This window comes from Tinamus guttatus, unplaced genomic scaffold (genome assembly GCF_059628265.1).
Source record: "Tinamus guttatus ecotype Peru unplaced genomic scaffold, ASM5962826v1 Tinamus_guttatus_pri_ptg000081l, whole genome shotgun sequence".
In the NCBI taxonomy this organism is placed as follows: domain Eukaryota; kingdom Metazoa; phylum Chordata; class Aves; order Tinamiformes; family Tinamidae; genus Tinamus; species Tinamus guttatus.
Window position 1 is genome coordinate 94,777 of NW_028288615.1, and position 22,562 is coordinate 117,338.

At 44.2% G+C, this 22,562-nt stretch overlaps 1 protein-coding gene across 3 annotated transcripts in view; it reads left to right on the plus strand.

Moving 5' to 3' along the window:
• Nucleotides 1–22,562, plus strand: part of FAM219A (family with sequence similarity 219 member A) — a 92,581-nt gene that overhangs the window by 53,001 nt on the left and 17,018 nt on the right. The gene's annotated exons all lie outside the window — the stretch shown is intronic.

A 22,562-nucleotide genomic window follows, 5' to 3' on the forward strand; every position in this document is an offset into this window, starting at 1 on the left:
TTATTTTTCTACTGCAGTAGTGTTATGTCAGGAAATGGGTTGGAGAGCAACTGATACCATGTATGGTGCATCTGAGATATTCCTGCATTTCTAGTCAATAAAAATATCCAGCAGAGATTCACTGGAGTGACTGGAGATGGTGCTGTTTTAGACTTGACTTTGGTAAGTCATGAGAACATGAGTAGAGCTGATGGTAGGAAATAGCTTGAGGTTCATGGATAACAAATTCATTTCATGCAAATTAAATAAAATGACAGTCTAAAGTAGATTTGCAACAAACTTTACAGGGAAAACTTTTGTAAATCAACTGCTTAAGCAAAGGCAACTGAATTGAGGAGCCCAGGAACTCAAACACATCAGGCAGTGTTGAAGGACAAAATATCAGATGAAAAGAGATTGCTATGAAGTTCCCCAACAGTCATTCTTGTGACTAATCTTATATAAGGATTCATTAACTTTGTTAAAAAAAATGAGACTTGGCTAAGAAAATTTACTCATATTGTATTTGGGGGGCCTCAGTGCAACAGAGACAGAAAGACTGTAGAGAAAGAACATTAAATGTGTAATAATAGAAATATCAAGAAAAAAATTGATAGGAGAAAATCAATCTATTGCAGACTGCTATTTTACCAATCAGAAAGGACTATGGTAGAGGAAATCCTGATACATTAATTGATTGTAGGATAAGTAATTATTAAAATGAACTAATACTGTAGACAACAGTATGCTATAGCCACACTTCTGCAAAGTTTACTAGCTTTTTTCCAAACATCATATATAACAGAATAATTGTTCCTTCTGACAGAATTGCTGCATACCCAAATAGGGAAATATTAAATCCACTGGCCACCGGTAAGGAGGCAAAAAGGGAGGTGTTTTTCCATCAGATAAAGATGTATCCCTGCAATTGTAAAAGGCCAGGGCAGGGTATATGCAATGATGTGTAACAATTCCCTCTCTTGAGTTCCACCAAGAGAAATTCAGCATGAGCTAGGTATAGAAAACAGCTACAGATGATCAGGGAAGTGGAAGAACAGTCATACGAAAACTAAACAGGCTGGCTTGCTGAGCCTGGTAAAACCAAGACTGAGAAGGGATTTGCTTATCCTATATAAATGCACTGGGAGTAAACACGAGGGACCAAAAAAAGGAATATGCTAACAGACAATGAGAGCAATGAAACATTTTATCATAAATTGATAAGGAATAGAGTTCATCTGGAAATTGAAGTATTTTTAATCATGAAAGCAAGGAGAGCCTGGGCAGAAAATCTCCCAACACTCTTGCTGAGTTAGAGCTCCATAGGAGTGTAAAAGGGAGGCTGTGGTCCTGCTGCCTGCTGGAACTTGCTTGCTAGCCAGTGCTGGTACCCTGTGAATATTCAGTGCTGACACCAATACACTTTCCAAGGCAGTAGTGGCTTGCTTAAGGGCACTTGTCCAACAAGGCTGATGAGCATGTTCCTGCCCTAACTCCAGAGAGAAGTCAAACACCTCGCTCAGCCAGAGGATACTGTGTCCCTCTTTAGTGATGTGAACACATATCCAGTGGCATTTGGATTGACTTTCTACTCTTAGGCGTATCATGTAGGCCCTTGGTTACCTGGGGCAAAGTGAGAGTAATTGTGTTGTCCCCCGCCAGTGGAACTTGTCTTTAATCCACACCAGCTCCTGCTGCTTTTACTCTTAAAATCTGCCCAACCTGTAGAATTTTCAAGCAGTTTAATGGCTTGCATCTCTCTGTATTGGCTGCTCTTCATCCAACTCATCTTTTGTCTCTTCTTCATTGAACTCATCAGGATGTAGATTGTCTTTTAATCTCTTTAAGGCTAGACAAAATGAAGGTACGACATAAATGTTTAATAGCTTAACTGGCAGAGCCACCATTGGGGTTGTTAGCAACTAGGATTCTAATCCTGCTGCAAGTTTTCTGTATGGATAGTGGCATTTTTCACTGTTAAATCAGAATCAATTGTTCAAATGCCAAGTGCTCTGATGGAAGGTTGATAAATGTCATTTTTCCCCTCTGTGAAGAATCATATATAAATCTGTCATATGTGCTTGCTGGAAGCTTGGTTCAAATGAGCTCAGTTTAAATACCAACCCAGCATGAATACAACTTTTGCTTCCAGAGCCCACAGTGATTGACGTGTGACAGAACAAGAGTGCTGTGCTTCATGCACTGGACACAGACTTATTCTGCCATTTAAATATTTTTTCTACGTTTGTTTCTTCCCCTCTGTCATAAATACATTTCACTGTCGTGTATTTCCTTGGGAGTTAGTCTGATAAGAGGAAGACTTCACAGGCATCCTCATTTTCTAGTGTCTTCCTAAAGATTAAACCTGCTTTTTAAGTGGATTAGTAAAATACATAGTTTGCAACTGGGAGAACAGGGAGAAGAATCTTGCGTCAAGGGCAAATAATATCTCCATGTGGACCATGCAGTTCATCTCAAACCTGTAGGAGAAAGGGAGACTGCGACACCATATGGTCATCGACAAGACTCGTTTATTGAACACTCAGTGTGCACTTTTATACATAGCTTAATTAGGTTCATGCATATTGCAAAGCTTGAGCTCAGGATAGGTTAGCTCTTATTTGCGTCAACGAAATTCTATGCAAGATTTCCCCGTACATGCGAGCGCTTCTTTACAATGATTGGTCAAGACCCCGCGTCCATGCGTCTAACTATACAGTGTGATAGGCTAACTAACAGAGGCTGACTAACAGTGCCCACGTGTCCTCACATTTAACGACCGTCCCCCTCTACTTGTTTGTCTCAACTCTTTGCCTCCTTATCTGACTCTCCGCAAGATCTCCTTATCTCTTAGTCAGCAGTCCTTCCACCCTTTCAGCTAGGCCTGGCGCCCTTCTGCCCTTTCATCTAGGTCTGGCGCCCTTCTGCCCTTATCTGGCTTGCTCACAGCATGACCACTGGCCTTCAGGAATCCCACAATTCCCCCTTCTTGTTTTTGAGCAAGCCAGGATTCTTGATGGTTCACCCAAAATATGTCTTTGATCGCCTTGTCTACCGTCTGTCTCAGACACTTAATCAGGCAGGGAACGACCACCAAAATGCACAAGATTAGTAGAATCATCAAACCCGTTTTGCTCAGTGATTGTAGCCAGCCAAACCTTCTTTACAGCATTCTCAATCATATTTGATACACATTTCAATAAGCAAGGCACAACTAGTAGAATGCAACATAGGATCAACAACACCATCCCAACACTTAATACCTAACACCGGTGCATCGAGTTGATCTGCTGTTCCACAAAGCCAACAACTCTTGATTTGGTTATAATTAACAATCTGCCTAAAAAGCATAACATATCCATTAGCGCTAAAAGCAGCATTAACCCCTATAATAGCGTTAAAAGCAATACTACCTCCTAAAAGCTACAACATACAGCTAATAACAACAGTAACACTTCTTCCTCCCATGTTTTCCTTCTGCAGGCTCACACTTTCCACAGCTAGGGTACTGGTTGCTTGCCTGCTGCATCTGATCTAGGCGAGTTTGCTTCCAGCCAAGGTCTCACCCATTTCGCTGGCACCCATCTGGTTCCAATATCTATAAATCAAAAAATTAAAAAAATTCCCAATTCTCCCCCTTTTTTTTTGTTTTTGTTTTTGTTTTGTTTTGTTTTGTAGCCAGTATTTCAGCTTTTGGTTCTTCATTCTTCCGGTATCAAACCGGTTCCTGTTTGCCTTTGTTTTGTGCAGCTGCATCAACTTCTTTATCTCAAGGAAACTCTGTCCTTTGTCTTACTTAAGCCCTCCGTATCAGCTCTGCCTGGCTATGTCCTTTTTCCATTAACCAGGTTTGAACAATGCTCTCTACACTTCCCCCGTTTTCTTTTTGGGCTACTAAGCTTGTATTCCACTCTTGATTAACTATTCGCGTAAGCATGTTTTGCAAGCATTTAAAGATACATGGTACAAGAAGCAAAATTGCAATAAACACAATCCCTATGGTAATTAAGTGTTGCACAATTGATGTTAGCCATGGGCCCAAACCGAGACCTTTTATCCAGTTGTCAAGGCCGAATCCTGTATCGTGCTGTAAATGTGTAGTCAATTCATGCAATTGTTCCAATTGCTTATGTATGGAATTTGAATGATCAGAAAGGTTCATACAGCACATTCCCTCTAGTTCCTCGCAACCATGACCGTGTGCTAATAATAGGACTTAGTCAGTCCTCTCTGCTGATATATATTATACAATAAAGATCTAAAGACTACACATACAAACAGCAAAAACATAGTTTCTATCTAGTGGCACGACCTCACGTAGCTGTGCACTTCACTAGTGAGTTCCACTGTCTCAATTGCCAAAGCCGATCCTTGTCGCCAATTAGGTGCGAATGGGCTTGGGATTTGGCAATAATCACCCAAAACAATGTGGCTACGGCGAGCCTCTTTTCAGGTGAAAGCACCTTTAATAAGCAATGTATGAATAACTACTCTTGAGGTAATACTTGTTGGCAGGATACTGAGACTGAACATTCTCTTGAGTTGGCAGATTGGAGGGTTGCTGACAGGCTCCTAACTCGGCGGGCGTCCCCGCAGAGACAACGTGGGTCTCAGTATTAGGAGTCTCACCCCCCCCTCTCTCTGCACTGTCTGTTTATGCCCGGTGCATCCTGCCACGTAGGGCCAGTACGTGCCAGCAGGCAGTCCGGGGGGCGGACAAACTCCACCTCCAGTCACATAACCTTCCCTCCTGGGTGCGCAAATGCGCATACCAGAAAGCGGTCCCAGCTGTCAGTCTGAGGCTCCTGCCTTTCTCATCTTCCTCTTGGGTGTTTGACCTTCAAACTAGTTTAGAGGATGTTTGCAGTTCCCGGGCAGGCAAACATCTTCTTTCTCAAGATCCCATTATGACTCTACAGATCATACAAATTTCCTCCTTTCAACCATACCTCGTTTCAGCATCATTATACAAAGGATACAACACATAATACAGACGAACATAGCAAACAGAAATAATAGCCCTAATAACGGTTTCTGCCCTTACTTAACGCATTACAATTCTCCAACCCCCACTTTAAAAGACAGATCAAATTCCCCTGCACCTCCCCCCGGCTGTTGTCAAGCCATCAGCAACGTAAGTTTCCTTGATCTCATTCGCCTTCTCTTCCCCGGCCCCCCTTTCTCCTTTTTTTTTTTCAAGGCGATCTAACAAGTCCTGGACGTAGCCGGGCCGTTCTTCAGGTGCCACGGGGCGGGGTCCGGAAGCGGGGGCGCAGACGTTGTAGGCGCCGCAGGTGCAGGCACAGAGGCAGGCACGGGCGGGGGGGTTAGCGATGGATCTCCAAACACCAGCGGTTGTCGGTGGCGTGGTGGTCCCGGTCCTGAAGTGCTTGCAAAGGCTGCCGTGACTCCGGCGGCCACTTTGCTTTTTGCTTTCACATCGGATTTGAATACTAGGTGGGGCTCGGCTTTGAACCCATTCTCTCTGCACCAGATCAAAAGCTTGCAGAGGGCCTGTTCATCAGTAGCTTGCTCCAGGGATTGCACGAGCCTATTCACCAAATTTCCGTAGGACTTCCACAATCCCGGTAATTCTTTCTTTAAGTCAATTCCCTGTACATTACATTGTTGTAAGGTACGGGTAAATAATTCATACGCCACTTGCCTATCCATTCCTGACGTCAGCGCGCTGTTGCAGCTCTCCAGGCTCCGGTGGCGCGTATGGCCCGAAACCATCTATATGATCTTCGGGGGTGCCGTCCTTCCAGCGTTTGCTCGGCGGATTTGCACCGTCCTGGCTGCAGAGGACCCAACTCCTACTTTCTCCACCGTGGTGCGTCCTTCTCCCGATTTCTTTTCTGTCCGAGAGAGGATTGCCCTTCGTTGCATCACGTCGGGGTCACCATTTGTAGGAGAAAGGGAGACTGCGACACCATATGGTCATCGACAAGACTCGTTTATTGAACACTCAGTGTGCACTTTTATACATAGCTTAATTAGGTTCATGCATATTGCAAAGCTTGAGCTCAGGATAGGTTAGCTCTTATTTGCGTCAACGAAATTCTATGCAAGATTTCCCCGTACATGCGAGCGCTTCTTTACAATGATTGGTCAAGACCCCGCGTCCATGCGTCTAACTATACAGTGTGATAGGCTAACTAACAGAGGCTGACTAACAGTGCCCACGTGTCCTCACATTTAACGACCGTCCCCCTCTACTTGTTTGTCTCAACTCTTTGCCTCCTTATCTGACTCTCCGCAAGATCTCCTTATCTCTTAGTCAGCAGTCCTTCCACCCTTTCAGCTAGGCCTGGCGCCCTTCTGCCCTTTCATCTAGGTCTGGCGCCCTTCTGCCCTTATCTGGCTTGCTCACAGCATGACCACTGGCCTTCAGGAATCCCACACAAACCCTTACTGGAATTATATCCATACCAATTACATACTTCCTGCTTTTTTAAAAACTCCCTCTTTGTCTTCCTATCAGAAATTCTTCTGGGCTTGACCATGCTTCTTTCTTACTTGCAAATCATTGGATAAGGAGGATCTGGCCAGTGCAGTGAGGGACTGGGTGTCCATTAGTGCTTATAATGTAATCTCCAATACACCCTTGTTAGGAGGCCTATCCAGATGGCACATGACAAGGCATTTGAAAATAGAAGAGAGTTGTGATAAGGAAAGAGGGAGAAACAGAAAATCCAAAAGTGTTAATCTCAGAGGCTCCATATCCACTGGAAAAGAGCAGATTCCCATGAGATGATGTATTATTTTAGTGGAGCTTGTACCACCTGTTTTTCTACTTCACATTTTTAATTTCGCTTCTGTGCTTTGAAATGCATCCCCTTCCTGACTGTCTATCCTAGGTAGCAGTCAATGATGAGACAGTTTGTGTTAAAACAAAATTGGCAATGTCAGAATTGATTGGACTGTTGCAGGATGGGCCATGGTGGTGATGAGGAACTGTGTCTTCGTTGAGGGCATCCACCACACTTGGGGTAAGGGCAGTAAATTCCCCTGTCCCATCATGAGGTGAACATGAGAGAGAGCAAGAGAAAGACTAACAACAGCCTTCATCCATCCCAGACATCTCTGTTTCATTCCCTTACTCTGTGGCTATGATTGACATGCAGGCTGGCTTCCACGCTGGCTTTTGTGTGATCTCAACTAGTGTACAGGGAAGCAAACCTGGAGTGCGTAGAATAATATAACACATGGACAGTAAAACTAGTGGGCTCGAGGGAGATAGAAGGGGGTCCACAGAAGGGGGTCCCTGGCTAACTGGCTTCAGGAAAACCAAATTGCAAGTGGTGATGATGCATAGTTAAAAAAGTGTCCACAAGGAAGTTTTGTTTGTTTTGTGCAAAACTAGAGAGGCTGTCCTTAGTTGTGGGTTCCAGAAAAAGATAAGTGTTCTCTATCTAAACCAAATTCAGATGAGATTTGAATGGTCAATACCTTTCTCCCCAACTTTTTTGACCTATGAATAATTTTCTGTGGACTTTTTCACCTAGACACCCATCAGGGATCCAGGCACTCACTAGGCTGCCTAATGACAGCCATTTTTTGCATCATTACTTTAGAAAAGGTACTAAAGCAGTCTCCTTAGTGCCTATTTATAAAGTTCCCCTTCAGCCTATGGGGAGAGGTGGGTATTTTTGGAGGGCTAGGAGGATCTTGTCTGCTTAGATGTGAGCACATCCTCTGTTTTGACTAGTTAGAGAAGTAAGGCACTGCTTTTGGAAGACTGCCCAATGAGTTGCCCAAATGTATCTGAAAAGTGAGTGTCTAAGCTAGGCAACTGAATCCAACCCTAAGATTTGGTGAGCTACATCTTGATGAGGTCTTCCATTGTATGACCTAAGAGGAAGCCTAGCTCATATTGATGCTGGCTTGAAAGTATTTGGTTTTTTGTTTAGGTTTTCATTGCAAAACTTCTTGTAAAAAGTGAAATGTGATGTAGCAGTTCATTTTTCTGCTTTCCTAGATTCAGTTTCATTCCCTTCACAGTTTAACTCTCATTCTGACATAGATTTTAATACCAAGAAATACAATGACTGATATGAGTCAGCTCCATAAGGGAAAGCAAGTTTCACAAGGTTGCCTTTGATGTAAGCTACTGTAGCTCAATTGTATTCTCTACTAGCCTAGCCAGAAGCTTTCCTTGCTTCAAGAAGCAGGAAGCAGTGGTAACACACATACAGCAGTGCTATTTCATGAAAAAATGGTGAGCTAACACTTTCCCCAGCAGTTGCAGTGTAAGATGTTGCTGTACAGATCACTCTTATAGTGTGTCATTCACAGCTGAGCTACTGGGAAGGAAATTCTTAGCTGGAGCGGGGAGATAGTGCTAGGATGGGCTCAAAAGCCTCTTGAGTGACTCTTTCCTGGCGTTTTGGCTTTTGGTAATGACAATAAAGAGATGAGAGCAACTGAATGGCCGTAGGGAACAGATTACAGTGTGGGAGTGGGGCTGAGCTATAGAATCATAGAATCATAGAATGCATAAGGTTGGAAGGGGCCTCTAGAGGTCATCTAGTCCAACCCCTCTGCACACACAGGGTCACCTAGAGCACGTGGCACAGGACTGCGTCCAAGCGGGTTTGGAAGATCTCCAGAGAAGGAGACTCCACAACCTCTCCGGGCAGCCTGTTCCAGTTTCCTTAAGTTCCTGTGGAACTTTTGCTGCTTCAGTGTGTGGCCATTACCTCTAGTTCTGTCGATGAAAAGAGGCCAGCCCCATCCTTTTCACTCCCTCCCCTGAGGTGCTTGTACTGATCAGATCCCCTCTCAGCCTTCTCTTCTCCAGGCTGAACAGGCCCAGCTCCCTCAGTCTCTCCTCATAGGGCAGATGTTCCAGGCCCCTGATCATCCTTGTAGCCCTGCGCTGGACTCTCTCCAGCAGCTCCACATCCCTCTTGTACTGTGGAGCCCAGAACTGGACACAATATTCCAGATGTGGCCTCACCAGGGCTGAGTAGAGGGGCAGGATCACCTCCCTCGACCTGCTGGAGATGCTCTTCTTAATGCACCGGAGATGCCATTGGCCTTCTTGGCCACAAGGGCACACTGCTGCCTCATGGTCAACTTGTCATCCACCATGACGCCCAGGTCTTTCTCTGCAGAGCTGCTCTCCAGAAGGTCAGTCCCCAGCCTGTACTGGTGTCTGGGGTTATTCCTCCCCAGGTGCAGGACCTTGCACTTGGCCTTGTTGAATTGCATGAGGTTTTTCACCGCCCAGTTGTCCAGTCTGTCCAGGTCCCTCTGGATGGCAGCACAGCCCTCTGGGGTATCAGCTACTCCTCCCAGTTTGGTATCATCAGCAAACTTGCTGAGGGAGCACTCTGTGCCTTCATCCAGGTCATTGATGAATAAATTGAACAGGATTGGACCAAGGACTGACCCCTGGGGGACCCCGCTAGCTACAGGCCTCCAACTAGACTCTGCACCGCTGATCACCACCCTCTGAGCTCTGCCATCCAGCCAGTTCCTAATCCACCTCACTGTCCACTCATCTATCCCACACTTCTGGAGCTTACCCAGGAGGATGTTGTGAGGGACGGTGTCAAAAGCCTTGGTGAAGTCAAGATAGACGACATCCACCGCTCTCCCCTCATCTATCCAGCTGGTCATTCCATCATAGAAGGCTATAAGGTTAGTCAAGCAAGATTTCGTGTTGGTGAACCCATGCTGACTACTCCTGAGCACCTTCTTATCCCTTGCATGTTTGGAGACAACAGCCAGGATAAGCTGCTCCATGACTTTTCCAGGGATAAAGGTGAGGATGACTGACCTGTAGTTGCCTGGACCCTCCTTCTTGCCATTTTTGAAGACTGACCTGACACTGCCTTTCTTCCAGTCTTCTGGAACCTCCCCCATATGCAGATAGTTCAGGGAGGTGTGAAGGAAGTCTTGACAGAAAAAGCTCTTTTCTAGCAAATAACTGTAGTGTTCACCCTCCAAGAAGAGATCTTGCGTTAGGTTGCTAAGAATTCTTGCATCCTTCCACTTCTTTCGCTATTAGTCCCACTTTTCCATGTGACATATTGACAAGATTAACCTTGAATTTTTCAAAAGGCTTTTTGCTGTTCCTGCTTATGCTAAGACAGTTGCTGCTCATCAGTGAAAGGTGATTCTTTGATTCCCAGGGCTGAGTTGTAGCACATAGATACATGACCAGTGGCAACATAAATCCATGCCCTGAGGGAATAGATCCATCCTCTAGCTTGCTTATCACTCCATCCCTGTGTTACTCCGAATATGAATATCCTGAAATTTTGCCGGATGGCAGCAAAGGAGTTCATATCTCTTGGTTCCATGGTGTCTAACTGGGGATGGAGATTCTCTCCTAAGCTGCCAATTATGTATGTCCACTTCCAAGTGCCAAATTACTTCACTTGTTCTATTGGATTACTTCCTGCTCATTAAAAAAAAAAGATTCTTAAAAACTGCAAGAAACTGTAATAGATCTGTAATAGATGTTCAATTAAAGCAAGCAACTCTGGTGAAACAGTGAAAGAACTCCTGTCCCAAGGAAATCCAGCATTTTATTCCCTGATGTGCTTGACTTGGACAAAGCTGAGGATCTAATTTATAGCTCAGCTTAGATTCTGGGCCCCAGCATGGTGCAGATCAGAGTGAAGAGAGGAAATAATCCATTTGGGGCAGAGGCTGACAGTGCAAGCTGTGGTGTTAGCTCCTGTCTTCCAGCCTACTGTCATGCATTTATGGCAGATGCTAAATTGCCTTACTGTCAGGAAGGGGTAGTACAGGGAATATCAGTCAGCAAGCTGAGAACCGCAAAGCCCCGAGGGTTCAACATAACAAAATTGGTGCATTTCTGGTTGAAACCTTACAGATGGCCCATAATCCTGGTAAAGGATTGACTGTCGTTTTCTCTCCGTGTTGCTCCTGAAGCTGTGATTTTTCAATTTCTGTAGTTAGTTAACTCCTCCTGATGTTTTTTGTGTGCTCAGAATTTGTTTTAAAGCAGTTCCACAAGGTGTACAACAGAGTGACTAACCCAATGCTGTTCAGAAGGCTGCCTCACTTGGGCAGGTCTTGCCATGGGTCAAGATGAAAAACTGGGTGCTAGGAGATGTAGTCCCCAACAAAGCAGGAAACAAGTTCCTTGTGTAGAACAGGAGCACTCGGTACCTGCCTGCATCCTTGGCTTCTGTTCTGCAACACCACTTCCAAGTCTGCTTCACAGAAATATTTCATAAGTAGAATAATAAGGGAAGGTTGTAGTAGACAGGACAAATCAATGCCATTAGTGTATCTTTTTGTCAGTGCCTCAAGTACTGCATTATTCCCAGTTGTTCTTCTGTAACAAGGCGATTAATGCTAATTAGGTGCAGCAGCTGTTGTTTCTGGGAAGAGGCTCTGTAGGTAAATTAGGAAAACATTTTTGAAAAGAAGCTGTAAGTCTCCGGGTTCCAGCTCTATTGATAAAACTGCAGATCTCCATATCCATAACTGTTTGCATGGCAACCTCAAGTGACATCATTACCTTAAGTGCACAGAGCCATTTTCCTCCCCTGGGAGCACCCATTTCCTTGAACACAGGCAATACTTTGTACTGGGAGAATGAGTAATGTGGAAGCCAGAGTGCAGGGGCCGTGCAGCACTGCTATTGATTTCTTCATGAAGACAGAAGTGCAGACTACCACTCGGAGCTCTCCTGAGGCTAGGAGGAATTTATTTAAACATTATTTCATATGTTATTACTCTTTCCACTTGTGAGATAAATTGCGTACACAGATTTATCCTTCCTGTAGGTATTTGCAGGCTCCTTTGAAGGGGACGAGGGAACAGTGGCATCATGTTAAGGACAGTTAGGCTGTCTGCAGGCAGAGCAGCAAAGAGGAGGGAAGAAAAACAGTTGTGACAGGATTAGTATTGCAGATTTGTTAGATGAGAACAAATGGGGCAGAAAGGAGGAGGTGGATAAGATGCTGTAGCTGACACAAGCTCCAGTAAACAGCTAAGACATTAAGAGACTGGAAAAGAGCTACCCACTGGAGTTCAGCAGGGAGCTCTGGACTGGGGAGAACGTGTAGGTGGCTAAGACGCGGAGAAGGAAGGTACCAGACAGGAAACCCCTGGAGCAAAGTATTGATAAAAGAATGTTAGTCAGCATGATGCGCCAAATGATTTATGCCAGAGGAGCCTGGCCTTTCTCCAAGTGCAGGCTGCTGAGTTTGTTGTGCTACATTGCCAGGGCCTGGCTGGCCATCCCAACCCCCTGTCCTCATATGTGCACATCTCCTGTAACAAGTTACTGGGTATCCACACACCTCACACCCCCGTGTACACACAGCACTGACATCATGTACCACACGCAGTACTCTCAGCTGATACACCTTCAGGTACAAAGACAGTAAGGAACAGGGTGTAGAGTGGCTGCGTTATGTTCGTGGCCATTTTCTAGCCATGCTTTTACCACTCTGAATTTTTACAGCACTTGTAGATTTTGGTAGGTAAGGAAATCCTGAAGATTCACTTTTATGCAGTTTATCTTTCTATGTGATCAGAATGGGCCAGAGTATTGTAAATCTGAATGGAGGTTTTGTGCTGGAAGCAGATGGCCAGTGCTGCAAATTTCTCTTCCTTGTAGTACTCTCACCCACTACAGTCTATCATCTAAAATATGAGAAGCAGCTCAAATCATGTACTGATTATTTCCTTAGCAGAAGGTTGTGAGCCAAAACAAATTAGGCAAATTACTGAGATTCTGTGATATAAGGAGGAAAAAATACAGCTGCTCTAGGAAAGCCTAAATACAGTAGGCAACATCACAGTGATGAACTGGTGTCAATTCAGAGGTGTTGTTACATGAAATATATTAATCTCATCACTCTTTTCCATGCAGCAAGTAGAGGGCTGGGGTAAAAGACAGACATTTTCACAAAGATGATTTGCACCTTACCACTGATATTAAAAAGACCTCGTCTGCTGAGCTGACAAAGCAGCCTGTTCAGGTGCTGGCACTTTTGACAAAACCAATACAGAAAAGTGGACGTAGTGCTAATTTGACTTCTGAGAACCCTATACCCTCAACAGTGGGCTTTGTCAGCTCCTCTAGCTCACCTCACAGAAACATTTCCCCATTTCTGAATTATTCAGGTGGTATCATTTCTATAATTCCTTTTAATGCCTCGTTAGGTAAATGACTTTCTGTGCAGCACTCAAGGGAAGAAAGTAGAACCCAGTGTAATTAATGCAAACTCTCTCTAGGACAGACCGCAGCATCCGCAGATAATATTGTTTGATGCATTTTCTTTTCTGTGTTTGATTTATTAACGATGAGCCTTAAACTGCACCTGACAGTTAATTGAATTTGTTCAGACTCTTCAGTGTTGTGGGCTCCCCCTTCATCTTCTCTGGGCTGCACACTCAGCTCTTGCCCAGGAAAGGTTACTGTCTGCTTATTGAGTGCTAGGGCTAACATGCTATCTCAGCAGAGCAGGGCTTTATATAAAGTAGAAAAAAACACACACTTGTCAAAAAGGGAGAATTTGTGCTTGTATAAGACGTTTACTTCAATTCTTGTTTTCTGACTGCTGTCATTAAGCGCACAAGATGCTTAATGTCTCAGCACCCAGAAAACTTTCTGTCACTTTTCTGAGATCTTAAAGGTTCCTTCAGAAACTGAGAGGTCAGGAAAAAAAACAGATATAAACCTCAACAGGCCATGGCCAGAGAGCATGGCAGGCATGAGTGTCGTCCGTAGTGTGGGTCCTGGCAGCAGCTGGGTCCCTGTTAGGTGGTCCTGGACCAAGCGGACCTCAGCTGAGCAGAAGCAGTGGAACATTCAAGTGCATTCTCCTCTGCACTGACTTGGGGTGGTCTTTCTTGGCTTCGAAACACTAAGCTGGGCACAGCAGAGCCTGTGTGCCAAGCAGAACACAGGGAGGTAGCTAAGAGACCACCTGTGTGCCCAGGTATTACTGTATGAGAGCTACCAAATGAAATGGTGGGTAAGAGGCAGTGATATAACAACAGCAGCAAAAGAAGCATTTCTTCCCCCAAACAGCAGCTGTTAGACTTCACTGTGTCCATCAGTTTCTATTTAGAGTGGTCTGGAGAGAAGTAATCCCCAGAAGTAGGAGTCAGTGCAGAAGAAACCTTTGAGGTTTCTTCCATGATTCTTCACGGACAGAGAGGTGATTGAGCAGGCTATGGAGCGATACAGGCAAATATACAACCACCTCCTCTGCCAATACCACTGTTTTATGGAAAGATTTCAGAATCAGGAATGCAGCAGTGGTGTACTGGTGCGGCCAGCTGTGCAAAGAGGCTTCTGGCTCTTGCAAATCCTGCCCAGGACTAAGAATTAGCTCTGCCCTGACAGCCATTTCGCCCTTGGCAGTAACAAGGCAGGTGGCCTCTTCAGCAGTGAGTGCAGTCAGGACCAGTTGCAGTCCTCCTGCTCGGCTGTGTGCCGCCAGCTTTCTGGCACCTCTCCTCCTTTACCCGCAAACCACAAGCTTTTGGCACTGCTCTCTTCTTGTTCCAGTTGGCAGTCATTCTCTCTAAAGCAGGTCTCACAGCAGGAAAATAAGGGCATTTTTATACATACTACATATTTACCAAGATACATTTTTATTTAAAATGTTGTAAAGTCACAGCAGTAATTGGACAGTCTGATTCCATTTCTCCAGTTGTTAAACACATCCATCGTTCAAAGAGCTTTAATTACCGCCTGAATCATGGCTCAATAGCCTGTGCTGAGGGTAAGCATTTATTGCATCGTTCATGGAAATGAGACATCACAGTCTGGTACTGTGCAAATTAGCTGTATTCCTCTTCGTTAAACTTCTTCCCAAAGGAAAATCTCGAACTGTTCCTCAGATTTTAAAATACAGTCCCGAAAGAAGGCTCTGAAAGTCTTGTCATAACCCATTGCCCTGCACGCTAGTGAAATATTGATGCCTTCAGATAGTTGAGTTACGAGAGCGTACATTCCCACTCAGCTATCTGGGAATACCAGTCACGGATACGTTCTGGGCCTGCCCCAGGTACAAAATCAAATGTATCAGCTTCCTGTGATCCGAGAAGGGATTAGCCTTGCAGGTAGCTTGAGGCAAGACTTTCTTTACAACCGTTGGTATGAGCAAAGAGGGTGTACACAGTAAGTCACTGCATTTCAGGTGACAAGTGGTGACTTAGTTACTTATGGCATCTATCCATATTCTTAATCTACTCAAAGATAGCCTTAAATCCATGGTTTAGGGGCTCATTTCTACCAGTTGTGTTACATGAGACCAAGCACCAGATTCATGTTGGGTCTTCAGTTTTGTTTATTGGGACCAAGTCCTCATATGCCAAAATTCCACAGAAATTATTTACTGGAGGAGAATTGTTCTGGTACCAGGGTATCATATGGTATCTGGTATCATGCCTGTGCCACAAGTCTCATCTCTAGAAGGTGTCTGTAGTTTCACAGTTAGAAGAATGTGCCTTATTTCCAACTTGACTAATTTCAGCTTCCAGCCACTAATTCTGCCTTTGTCTGCTAGATTGAACAGTTTTCCAGGGTCCACTCTCTTACTGGCCATTAGCAGCATTTAACCATTTATTTAGAAAGACAAAAAGAGAAGCCTGTCAGGTTGGGCAAACCTTTCCGCTCTGTCTTGTAAAGTGGCACTGTTTATAGCACAATAAAACAAACCCTCTACAGGGGTTTAAGACACTTCTGCTATAAACCTGAGACCATCATATTATGTCTGCTTTAACTTCGGCATTTTCTGCCTTCTGCTCTACATAGAAAACAATCCCTGCTTTTTCCAAACAACTTACATACCCTCCTGCCTCTTTGTTTTTGCTCACTGGAAGGTAGCTGGTGCAGTCAAAACAGCAGGTGTTGATATCTCTTGGAGGAATGATGCAGCTCTCCCCCCTAGCTCAGTAATCTGAAATTCGAGAGCTAAAAAGTGCTTTCTATCATGAATAAACTGTGAGATGGATAAGAAGAGAGAGTTTAACAACACCAGGTGCTTCAGAGCTGCAGACTGCTGGCAGCTACTTTGCAATAGGGAGCTCAGTGTAACACTAGCCACTCCAGCCCTTCTCTGTCTCCCTTCACTCCTCAGTCCAAAAATAAAAGCACATTTTCAAAAAAAAATTGCTTTATTTTAAATATTGGTTGTAGGACTAGTAATTTGTGGGACAAGCTGAATAGTACAAGTAAGACCATTGTACTTTGTATAAGTTGATCTGAGGAACAATGTTTGACAAATTGAGTGACACAGAGCTAAAAATATATCTTGAACAAGGCTAGAATATTTAATATTTAAAGCGATGCTGTCAGGAATGGGTAGTCTGAGTCCGGAACAGGTGCTGTTTTTAAAGTAAACATTCATGTTTTGCTTAAAGCTTTAAATGAAAGCAGTTATATCAGGGTTAAAGTGATGCAACTAAAGTCTTGTATATATATGTATGTATTTTAGTAACTTCATTAAGATAATATGGTTTTGGTGATTCCAAAACTATTCACAAACTCAGGTCCAATTAACTCACTGTTCTGGCTAGAAAAATTTGAGAGGCTCAAGTCACAAAGCCGTTGTGCTTTCTTTAGCTAGTAATAAAGACTTTCAGCCAGAACATGAAAGCTTTAAGTTCAACTCTTTTCTCTGCCTGAACACCTTGACTACCATGCTGAAATGTGGCTTTACGCAGCCTCTGATCAGCAGTCAGGGAATAAAGCAATTGCAAAACGTGAAAACAAACCTCTGACATATATGTTTCTGTGCAGGTAGATGTTTTTTTTTGTGGTCTACCAGCTCACGTGACTAACAACTGGCTTGCTCCTGCCTGAGTACAGAAAAGCTGTGGTACAAGCTACTCCTTGCATTTGTTTTTTCAAAAGATTCTGCTATCTTTCATCAAAAGGGGAGCTCAGTAATATAAGGAGGTGATCTCAGCTGCTTTTTTGACCACATTATTCTATGTATCAGCCACTAAATATTCATGGGACCTGGGAGTATCTACTTCCCTAGAAAGCAGCATCAGAGACGCAGTTGATTTGGGTCTCATTAGCTACATGAATTGAAGCAGCTCCAAGAGAGAGAAAGGGAGAAGGGCAGGAATAAAGGGACACAAGAGTGTACCAGCTGTCTGCATTTCCCTCATCATGACCATCAACTGGGAGAGAACCCACGTAACCTGGAAAGTTGTACATAGAGTTGACTGAGTTGGCATGTGAATTGCCTGCAGCATGTGGCACATACTTCGTTCCCAGCCTGTTTCTTTTCTCACCTTAATCACTTCTTCACCACGAGGACAGGCCAGCACTGGGACATGTCTCAGAGAGGTTGTGCTGTCTCATCCTTAGAGATTTTCCAAACCTGACTGGATAAAACTAAGCAACCCAATTTGATCCCATAGTTGACTCATTGTTGGGCTAGAGGCCTCCTGAGGCCCCTATTAACCTGAATTATCCTGTGATCCTCTTCCTACTTAGGCTTCCAGTGATTTTTTCAGATGCTGCGTGCTTTCTAGTCACTACTTGAAAAACCTTGACTAAGTCCTATCTATTTTCCTGGTATCCCAACACAAACCTAGTAAAATTTGCAGATTTTGACTTGGATTTTGACTTGCTTGCATAGGCTCAGAGCTGTCCCCTTCCCCAGCACCAAGTCAGTGATAAACAGGAGAAACCCAATTGCTACTTAATTTTCACTATTATAAATGTTTTTCTTTTCTAATTGTAATTATTGCTCTCTGTCTTTCTCTTCAATTCATCAAACATCCTCCATTGTACAGTGATTGCCTTCGAGATCGTATTAAAACTAATTTTCTCCTTTGCTTATACCTTATCCTGACTCCAGTGCACAGACAGAGAAATTTGTCCTTTTACGTATGTATTTCCTGAGTTGTGTTTTATCCTTGGCTCTCACTGCTGAGTTATCTTTTAGTACAACCAGGCAGATAATTTCTTGTTCATTCTATGTCCTTGACAAAAAAGGGCCTTCACAAAGTGAGGGAGTACTACAAAGCAGTGGCAAATTCAGGAAGGTTTGAAAGTGTTCACAGGAGATGTCAAATTTTACCTCTTCTCAGTATTAATGATGACTGAGGCAGTCATGTTTCACGTGGCAGTTCAATCTGATATTGATAGAGGGATTTTTTGCTGTTACAATTTGGATTTTTAGGTAAGCTTTGCAAGAAAAGAGGCTGGCCACGACACAAAGAGCCTTACCTACTGCATGCCACAAATAATTATGAGAAAGGAAAGAGGAAAAAAAACTGAGTGAATATTCCTATCCCATGCTTTTTCCAGTTACATCGTATGCATCCTATGCATTTTTTTTTCTGTGAAACTGGAGAAACTGTTTTTCATGCAAAGAAAGTTAAAGCCCATCCTGATGAATGATATCTGCTATTTTAATAACTTGGCAAACACTGTTTTGGTCTTCAGATGAGAAATTTAGGACAGGAGTGAAGGCAGTGGTCAGATAATCAAAACCATTGAATATGCAGAAGTTCCCTTGGGCGAAGAGAAATGCTGGTCCAGAACAAACCTGAATATCTTGCATATAGGCCAGAAGAAAAATTCTTACCATGGTCTTGGAATTTGGAACTCAAGAGATGTTTATGACAAACTCATTGTTTCATCTAATAGAATAAATAGGAAGAGAATAATGCTGAAACTTTTCCAACACAGGATACAATTTGAAAATAAAAGCAACTTGCCAGACCTAATAGACCAGTTGTGTAATCCAGAGGAGAGTCACAGAATTGTGGGAAATTAAGCAGACAATATTTGGAGATCTAAAAATCAAGATTTGTATGTATACTTCTTGTACTTCTTAATTTCAACAGATCTATGGAGGAAATACAGTATATCAGCTAGAAGAAAAGGATAAGGGTTGGGATGTTCCTTTTCATTAAAACTGCCCTTTGGGGCAGCCCTTAAAGATTTTTAGGACTTGCTGCATAGAGATCCCTCAACTTGTTCATCAGTTGAACACCATAGTCATCCAAGTCTGGTGCCCTCGGTCCTCAGAGATTTGCAGGGGCAGAGAATGACCCATGGGAACCATCTGCACAGACACTGACTTTCACTTTGTTCCTTTGGCCCAAAATGTTTTAAGACATACTTAGTTATCAAAACCTTTTCTGAGACATAGAGTTAAGGAGATCATTTTAGCTGGTTGATCCTAGTTTCTGACTTCCCTTAGAGAATGTCAGATAAACCTGATAAATGTGAACTCTCTTAAGATGATGCCTTACCAGGTTTTCAGCATCGTACACAGTCATCAGTGGACATCTGTGCAGTTGACCACATTGTGGAGAAATCAGTGTATTTTTAAATAAGATTTTCTGCAAGATCAACCAAAATAAGTAGAGTGCATTTAACAGTTGAAGAAAAGTGAGGAGACTATGTAGACAGGCGCTCTCCCAAACACTGAGGCCTTTGGCATGGGCGAAGTTTGATAGGTTTTCGCCCCAAATTGTACCTCTATGTGTTACTGGGATTTCTATTCTCAAAGAGCAAAATTTTGTTCTGAGCATCTGAGCAATAAATCTAAAGCTGTCACCCTGCCCCAGAGGAGAATCAGCCCGGAGCAGCAAGCGACACGCTGCTGCAAAACACCAGCACCAGCATGGACAGAACAGAGGCACCTTGCTGGGGCTCACATTTGTTCCAGTCCACTGTCTTTAAGCCTCAAATTGATTCAGTTCACAGGAGAAAAGACTTTCTGTCCCCTGATACTGTGCTCTTTGGAAGGATGTGGAAGGGCAGAGGCTCTCGGTTTCTTTCCCAGCGGGGGCTGTCGCAGAGATGTTGCCCTCCAAACACCGTCAGCGTGGCCAGGAGAGGTGCAGCTGGCTCTGCTGTCCCATGTAGGTAACTGGCAGAGGAAACCTTGTTGCTGCCACTGAGCCAGCATGACCTAAGGTGCCTGGGGAATAGATGCAGAGACAGAAAAACGGCAGCTTGTTGTTTTTCTTGCTCCCCTCATTGTTTTTTTGGTCTGTGCGCTACCTGCCAAGGAGCATCTCCTCATTCAGCAGACTTCACTGCATTGGGTAGTGGGTGACTGGGAAATCATGGTTCTTCCTCTCCCCTTCCGCACACACACATCGCCCCCGCAGCTCCAAAATTTTTGCTCTAGAGTGGTCCCTGGTAAGGACAAGGCTGTCAATCCCTGCGCTTCCTCTGCATCTCTCATGGTGCTGAATCAGAGCAAAGTCAAGGCAGTTCTGTTCCCCGCAGCCTGGCACTGCCCTTCCGTTCACCTCACAAGTGCAGCTGTTAGCAGCCACAAAGGCCAGCTGAAGCAGAGTGTTTTCTGCCACCCTTTCTGTCTGCTCACAGCTGTTCCCAGTCCTCTCAAAGTGCTGCGTGAGCCAGAATCACTGGGGTTGAGAGACTGTCAGGAGACCTAGATGTTAAGGCGATTTCTGTTTGGATCTTGGCAAAAGCCAGGCTCTCTCCAGCATATTTTGTGCGAGAAAGAATAACTCTTCAGAGAGTTATTGAACACTGTGTGTGTGTGTGGGTGTGGCTGCTTCATCCTCCCTGCATTTCCTTGGACTTCATCCCCCAGGGTAACTGATACCTCATTCCCTGACTGTCTCCTGCAGATGCTCCAGCCTGTGCGTTCAGAGAGAATTTCACATTGGAGTTCTCACCTAGAGAGCTAATGCTGTTACTCTAACTTTTGGTCCCTAGGGTAATTTGAGCAGCAGTATCACTTGAAATTGCTGATACTTGCACAGAAAGAAATAATGAGACAAAAAGAAAGATGATCATTCATATTATTAGCCCTGCATGCGGTTGGTTGGTAATGGAAATGTCTGTTCTTGATTTAAAACAAATTATGAGCAAGCAAATTTTTTTTAAAAAAAAGTTTACCAAACAAACTCAACGTGCTTGTATCTCAGCAAAGACTCTCTCAAACACCACCATGCCTTGAGACGATAGTGCCTGGCTTCTCATTTCTTCTGCTCTAAATTACAGTCTGCAGAGTTTTGTTCCTTGCACATCCAGTTGCCCCAATCCACCAGTAGATATGTGGTACTTAACCAGCTTCTTCCTGCTGCTGTGTACCCTTCCCCTTTCCCTTCCCCTTCCCCTTTCCCTTCCCCTTCCCCTTCCCCTTCCCCTTCCCTTCCCTTCCCTTCCCTTTCCTCCAGCACCTATCCACCTGGTTGAAGGACAGGCAGGTCATTTACTATGAGGTCCTTTTAAAAGGGATTGTAATTAGCACCAACTCTGGCAAAACTGAACATTTCTTAACAGAAAAGGTGGCCTTTATCATACCACTTTTTCACCATTAAATTCTACCTGCTTTCTCCATGCTTAAGTAGCTTTATGTAAAAATTAAAACCTGTTGTAAATCTTAATTATTGGAATGTTATTCAAAGTTAAGCTAGATTAAACAAGAGCTGTACATCACTGAAACAGCTATGATTTTAGCTGCCTGCACTGCTTACGTACAGTCTGTTTTCTGTCTTAATTTCCTCAGGCAGGGAACTGTGTCCTATACACACACTCATTAGTTCCTTAGTGCTACTGCAATAAAACCTTTTACTTGCTGAGGCACTCTCCTTTTTTATTTCTTCTCTTAGAACTCTGTTTTCACTTCCAGCTCCAGTCAGGCAGCCAAACACGCCGCTATACCACAGTAAACCTTATGTTTATTTGCAGTCGACAATTTTAGCTCATAAATTGTGCCAAGCAGGGCTGAACACACGTGCTCGTTTCCCACCGCAAACCTGGCCACAGCATTTGAAGGACACAGAAATCACAGTAATCTCTGTATTGCTTTTGTTTGCGTGCTTGTTTTTGCCTCAGAAGTAGTACAGAAAATTCTTAGCTAATGATCTTTTGATAAACAAATCCAGGCTGGTATTTTTCCTCCTTTCAGTGAATATGGCTGGCTATCAGAGAGGGAGGTAAAACTGTCGGTCTGCCACGGTTTCAGCCTCGCTGGGTCACGCAGGAGCGCGGGTCAGGTAGCGGGGAGCCTGCGGCTGCAGCCTTATGAGCAGTCTCATTTAGTGCTGTGGTGGAGCGGGCACAGCTGGGAGGCAGCGCCAGACACCTCCCCTGCTTGCTTTTTGGAGGAGGTGAGTTCATTTGCCAATCAGCGGGGCCTCTTCAGGCCCCTAAGGGAGACGAGAAAGAGAAATTCCTCCTGAAACAGGGAAAGAAGCGGAATCTGTGCAAATAAGGTTAGGAATGTGGTGAGACGAAGGGCCTGACATTGAGAGCCCAGTCTTCCCCTCCTTTCCTGAGGCTCCCTTTGGCAGTCCCCGAGCAGCGTTAGGCCTCGCTCAGGTTAGCTGTGCGTCTCCCTGGGTCGGGTTGTCCGCGGTGCGTGGCCGTGAGCGGCAGCCACAGCGCAGACACCAGCAGCGAGCGGCACCAGGAGGGTTTTGCCACGACCCCGGCCCCGAGCGAGCCCTCCAGCCGCTCCCCAGCATTGCTCTCTCATGCGCTCTCTTCATGCTAGAAATAAAAGTAAACACATCAGCATTAAGCTATTGGTAAAATCCTAAATTCATTGACATGTTTGTATAATAGGAGCTATCTTCATCTTTTGTTCATCATCTGTGCAGTGTTGTTATCT